Genomic DNA, 6923 nt, shown 5'->3' on the forward strand with positions numbered 1-6923 from the left:
CTGCCATAAGAACAGAAGATCGACAGTAATTTACGCAGTCCACTGCGCAAGCGACAAATGATGCGGTTCATTCTGGATAGTGCGATTTTCATTTGACCTTTCCATTGATGGAACGAGGTAGTTGAAACATTGACTTGATTGAAACTGACAATTACGATCAGTGTGCGCAGCCCACTGCCGTCAAACGGGGCAGAGTCACGAGAGCTTGCCGGAATGTATGGGATGCTGCTGGCATCCTCGTCATAATGTGATACATGTTTTCTCCCTTCTTTGCTTCTCTTTCTACGTACTTTCTGTAGTTTGTATATTCTGTACATTTATTTATCTGCTTTGTTTTTTCCTATGTGGTGGCGGGCTGGCAGCAGACATGTACAAGCTACTCAAAAAAAGTAATTAAGTTAAGTTACTGAGTATTAGCCTCAAAGTAATTTGAGTAGAATAGAAATTACTCAAATAGAAAGTAATTGAGTAAATTACTAATTGCTGTAAAAATGTAGCAAGTTACTTTTGAAGTTACTTTTATTTTTTCTATGCTAACAAGTACTTACAAAGGTTTTGACGTGTTAGCGAAATTCTGCTAGCCGAATATAAAGCAGCTTGTGTTTTCACATAAACGCTTTAATAGCTGGTTCTGCTTCTGCATGCCTAATTGTAGTGTACTTCTTTTTAGTCCAGGATGTACTGCGGATGTATCATTTCACCTTTGAGGTTTAACAGTTTAGCACTGCCTGTGCTTGATTTTGCAGACAGTGTTTGATCGCTTACAGTGTTGCGTAAAGTACGTCTAAAAACTGCCTGGAAGTACAAAGTAATTGAGAGGTTACATATTTCAAGTAAAGTAGTAAGTACACCGAATGCAATGTACTTGAAGCAAAGTACTATATATATAAATACAATGTACTCCCTAAGTAAAGTTGAAGTACTTATCACACACTCTTTCAGTATGTCCTTTCATTTCGTATACAACGTTTTTTAGGGGCGAAGCTCCTTAGGGGCTAGCCATGTCGGTATGTCCGTCCGCCGTCGGGTGCACGTGCTCCTGCTCGTGACCTCACGTGCTCACGAGCACGTGAGCACGTGCTCCCGTGCTCGTGTGGGGTAAAAAAAAAAAAAACAACAACAGCCGCATCTCCATGTGGTGATTGATGTTGATTGGGGCCACGGTGTAAGATACACTCTTTAGGTCAGGACACGGCGGGGCTGAACGCGCGGCGCGAGGAATCTGATACTGTTCGTTCGATGGACATCCGAAAGGCTGCATTATTCTGCGGCCACCGTGCCCGCGGCTGACAGTGTCGCCGGTGGCCAAACGGCGAAACTGTGTGAGAGCGAAAAAAATGATCTCGTTGCCATGACACCCCGGTACACCGTGGTCTCTCTGCACGAGCGACAACCTCGCTGGAGCTCTGCGCGTGTGGAGCATGAGGCGGCACGAGCCGTCTTTGCCGTGCCCACGGGTCGACGAGTCATCTGCCGGTGCCGCTTGAAACCATAGTGAGAGAGAGAAAGAGAGAGAGTGAAAAGCGAACTTTATCTGCACTGCGCGAGGAGCGCGCTGTCCTCATCTGAAGAGTATTATCTTACACCGTGATTGGGGCGAAGCTCTGGTGGTGCTTGTCTGCGTAGACGGTGAGCCGCAGCATGCCGAGCCTTTCGTTCGTTTTCATCCATGTCAGAAAGAGATTGTGTGGTATGGAACGTGGTTTTATGCGCATTTGAGCATTTGACCGCAGCGTGACATGGATTAAAACGAACGAAAGGCTTGGCATGCTGCGGCTCACCGTCTACGCAGACAAGCACCACCAGAGCTTCGCCCCAATCAACATCATTCACCACGTGGAGATGCGGTTGTTTTTTGTTTTTTTTTAATTGATTGGTATGCATTGTTTTAGAGGAAATCGGAGTTGCACCAGTTTTTTATGAAAAGAACGGCAAAATGGAAAATGCATCAGTTGTTTTTCTTTTTGGAAATGGCGGAAAGTAATAAGCCATAGAGTAATTGTTTTATTATCTTTGCCGAACCATTTAACACACTCAACTTATAAAGCACTTATTTGTAACGGTTTTATAGCCGCCATTACTTCACTCAGAGAAATGACCAGATGACGTCTCGAAAGACAGCACAAGCTATACAGGAGCACAATATATGAACTTCAGAGCGGGTGCTGCACTTTGTTACCTCTTTTGAGTGAAAATGCTGTGTGTATCCCTCCTGTAGTGGGCAAGAATTCCTAGATTGGGGAGAAACGGGGACAAGCCCTTTCTTCAAATGCGTCAAGTCTCCTTGAGCTTCGGGACACAGAGAAACGCCAGTGTTCGGCGCTAATCCCACAGTTACTCGGCCTCTCTCCATCGTGTCTGTTCGCTCCCCGCGCCTCGTAGCAGTGTTGTTGCAGGGGGGGGGGGGGGGGGGGGGGGAGGGGGGGGGGCTTGTCAAAATTTTTGGGGGTTTTGAACAATCCAAATTACTTTCTTTCTCTCCCCCCCCCCCCCCCCGCCTTTTCTACGCCACATGCTCCCCCTCTGCAAATATCAGCTGACCTTCCAACATCTTATCTCTGTTGATAGGCAAAACAACCACTAAAATTTGAACGTAATTTGTAATTTAGTAAGTCACTCGGAAAAGTAGTTAACTACTAATAATGCAAATATAAATGTAATTGAAAGTTGCTAAACTATTCAGAAAAGTAGTTAAACTACAGTAACTTGAGTAAAGTAGCTGAACTACGTTCAAGTCTGGCTGGCTGGAGCTCTGCGTAAGGGTTTTCACCTATCTGCCTAGCCCCGCACATCACCACATGGGCCCCTTCCAGTATGTGCAAATAAAATTATTATTATTATTATAACAATATTCTTTTCAGTTCACAAGTAATTTATGCCAAAATAGAATAATATTGCCTTTTAGTTGGCGTTTTTTCGCGATTTCCATGTATCTGCATAAATCTAAACACAGAACTATCATGCCTTGACTTTGCACACCCGACATTTTCTAACTCTCCTCAACTTCCTAACGTCAGTGTGTGTCCTTACACCAGAAACTGGAATTTAAAGACTAAAAACGTAACGTTGCGAATATGGAACGCATACTTTCATGCTAAGCTGACGGCAAGGGACTCAAACCGAAAAACATGCATATTTACAATATTGTTATCTCTTCTGGTGAAGGCAAAGCAACCATTGTATCCGTTTTCGCGCACGAAACGGCGACTCCCAGAGAAAGTAAAAACGCAGGGAGTGCCTTTATTTTAACAATGTAATCAAACTTGCAGGCGTGCGTTGATGAAGCCTCAAAATCAAAACTCTCGTAGCGTGGTTCGTGACAGCGCCGGCTACCACCCTACCTCGTTGTCACTCCACTTTCTGCAAGCAAACACTAAAATTGCCAGTAAACACACAAAAGCGACATCGATACTATCTAATCGAATATCACCTTATTTAGTCATAACTGCGTCAATAGGTACTACATGTTGTATTAAAGATAGCGGTTGTCCCCTATATGCACAAAACTGAGCACAACCTTAAGAAAATAGCTAACAGAGTGAATACGAAGGTTGTTTTCTCGGCTCCGGAGTAGCTAGCCAGGTTGTGCAGATTAACGAATCCCTTTCGCGGAGGCCCCCTGTGCTGTGGCAAGAAGCATAGAAGCCCGTTTGTCGGTTGCGCAGAAGGAGTCGTGTACGTGATTCAGTTGTCATGCGGTAAAAAGTACATCGGGCAAACAGGCAGATGCCTAAATGATAGGTGGCATTGTTAGTAACCACCGTGACGGTCATCTTTCAGTTCATTGTCACGATTATGGGTGCAGGCCCTTGTTCAACACGTGCGCGATTCTAGCCAGACACAAGGATAAGACGGTCAGGGAAATAATAGAAGCAGACTTGATAAAACAGTCTGGAACACAATGTGTCAGCGCTGCCTCCATTGCCCTGTTAGACAAAGAGATAGCGTTTTTGCGAGCGACGGTGAGGACTGGGATTGGCTGAGGTGAAGCTTCTTAGTTTACGACAACTTAGCTAAGAAGTTCGTAAGTTAAGAACATCGTAAGAAGGGGAGAAATCGGTATTCACGAACGCGTTCTTAAGTGAGAGGAGGAAAGCGACGCTGTCGTACGGAGAAACTAAAACTTACCGGTGCTGTAGCTATGGCGACGGAGTCTTCGGCAGCACGAACAACCAATCGGAGAGCTCGGCATTTGTTCGGAGCCGTTCGGAGCACGTGGATTTTTCATAACAAACACAGGCGGTCTTTCTGCCACCGCTTGTCTGTGGTTCGTGTCCGTGCAGTGATATATCGACGCTAACACGATTTAAACACTCCCGAATGCCGAGGCCGGGATGCGTAACCGCCCCCATATACTGCTACGAACTCGGTCGCTACGGAGTCAACCCAACTGTCATTAGGGAGTTTTAGAATAACGTACGCAATTTTAGCGCACGCTAGCGCTAAATTTAGCGCTTGTATTAGCGCACGCGACGCAAGAGAGTTTTAGAATAGCGTTTCTCCGCCGCGACGCAAAAGCCCAAGCATCTCGCGCTTGCGAAGCCAACAAGATACAGTAAAAAAATTTATTTCACACACGAAATGCTGTAACTTTAGAAAAAAAACGAGTTTTTTGGTCCAGAGTATTATTTTAATTTGTTTAAACATGAGAACGCGACGCGAGCGGTTGAGCGGTCGTGTCCGCTTGCGTCGCCTCGGCAAGAGAGGTCTCGTGTACTGACCTTCGCACATCGTTCCTTCGCCGTGAAATGTTCGCGCGTCGCAAGCATCAAGTTGTTGGTGATCGCTGCCAAACCGAGTACAATGTCGTCCCGTATTGAAAATTGAAAATTGCAGTCGCGAGGATACCGCCGACCTCGCACTCACGACGCCGCCAAACATTTGCCGCCAAAGCAGCCGCCGACAATGGCCGACATAATCCTAAAGCCGCCATTTTTTTTTAACTGTGCTCGTCTTGGCTTTAGCCAACTTCTCATCACGAATCCTCCTAGGAGAAGCGCAAAGACTCTTTGCGTACGCACGCTATTTCCGAGAAATAGCGCACGCTAAAATTGCGCACGCAAAGCGTGGTTTGCGTTCGGAGCATGCGCAGTGGCGACGACGCTATTCTTTGCGTACGCAAAGCTTTAGCGTGCGCTATTCTAAAACTCCCTATTGTTGGTAAAAGACGGCCCGTGTCAGTCGTTTGCAAAGCGACGTAGATGGAAACAAATTGCCACGGCGTTGTTCGCGGCCTCGGAGATGCAGGAGCGAGCCGACGTTAAAAAAACAAACAAAAAAACGTTTGAACTACGAGTGTCAGAAAGAGCCACGTAATACCTGTTCACACTCGGAGCGGACGCGCGCGTTTGATCGAAGTGCTGGATTCGCGCTGTTGGACTGCGAATTGATAAGCGCTTCGGGGCCGATCCTTTACCATTGCAACTCGATGCTTACGTGACACCCGGCAAAGAAAGGTTGGACCGGCATTGCAACCCACGAACTGTTATAGCGATCGACAGTGAGGTGCAGTAGTGTCAGAATAAATATGGAATACTAATAACAAAGTGTACATACCGTGTTGCGAAGGTAATCCATACGGCGTTTATTTGAGCTCGAAATCACACAAAACAGGGACAGAATCGATGAGAGCCCCTTTTCGACGACAGCGTTCGTCACCGCTGCCTCGGAAAACAAGGAGATGACAAGAGGAAGAGATTGACCTCTTAATATAAAATTGAGGTCAGCGATCAAACTATAATACGGGGAGGGTTCACAAGGGACGCGCGGGCATATTCCGTTCAGCATGCCACCCGGTCGTGGGCAGACGGTCTTGGCCAAGGACCGTCAGAGCACCGCTGCGCTGAGTCGGAGTGCCTGCTAGGCATATCTGCCGTGCTCGCTCGGTCGGGGTCCGTGGAATCGAGGCCGTTGGAGCTTTTCCCGGGTGTTTGTGGATCCAGCGTTCTTGTTCGTTTGTCGTGGTTTGTTTCAAGTACTTTTTACTTTTTTCTTGCTGATTGAAGTCGGGACGCGTGAGAAGCGTCCGTTGGTTGTCGCGACCAACCGAGCGACGCTGTCGGCCATGCTGATTTGATCGTAAGAAGTGCGTAAGGCAGCTTCGGAGCTGTCGTAGGATTTCGTCGTAACCTGCGCAAAACTTAAGCAAATTTCGTTTCGTGAATACGAATTTGTTCTTAAGTTTTGTCTTACGCACATTTTTGGCGTAAGATTGTTCCGTGAATCTGAGGCGAGATTCACGGAACGATCTGTCGAGGTTCCTAGACGGGCATTACAAACGAGGCTTTAGCAACATCCACCAGGTGCTCTTTGCTAATCGTTTAGTTTGTTTTAAAATTCCTTTTCGTGTCTTTTTTTTAACAAGATATTGTTGTGTCCGATATGATACTGCTCCTCTGAGCGTCGAAATTTCGTTGTAGTACCGCTTTAATTTCTGCAAGTAGGGCTGATTGTCCCTGCTCGATTCGTTGTACAATGGCTAAAACAGTTTGTATCTCTGTAAGCCTAGGGTTCTTTTCTGTGTCACCGGTCTGTGTCACCATACGCGATAATAGAACGTTAACATAAAAAAAAAAAGCTACGCCATCTCAAGTTGTAGGGGCACGGCATGCAAGTAGACAATAATCGCTACTGCTGTAATCTTTAGCGCAGTCGAGGTAACTAACCTGTGGTAGAAGTAGCGGCGAGTGCACTGAGCCGTTGACGATATGTCGTGCCCCGACGAGTGGGCGTGTAGTGGTCGTTTATGTAGCGCGCTCAGCGAGGCTGCGTATTTTTGGAACCGATTGCTACCCAGGGGGCGTGGCCAATGACGTCACGGACGTCAGAATAACAGCTTTTATTTTGACGTCAACAACAGGTTTTCTTTGGATGCCGCTGACTACGCTTTGAAATGTCGGTCGCTCGGCGTGTGTGGGGTCGGT

The sequence above is a fragment of the Ixodes scapularis genome, unplaced genomic scaffold (assembly GCF_016920785.2).
Source record: "Ixodes scapularis isolate PalLabHiFi unplaced genomic scaffold, ASM1692078v2 PGA_scaffold4__175_contigs__length_147842914, whole genome shotgun sequence".
Taxonomy (NCBI): Eukaryota; Metazoa; Arthropoda; class Arachnida; order Ixodida; family Ixodidae; genus Ixodes; species Ixodes scapularis.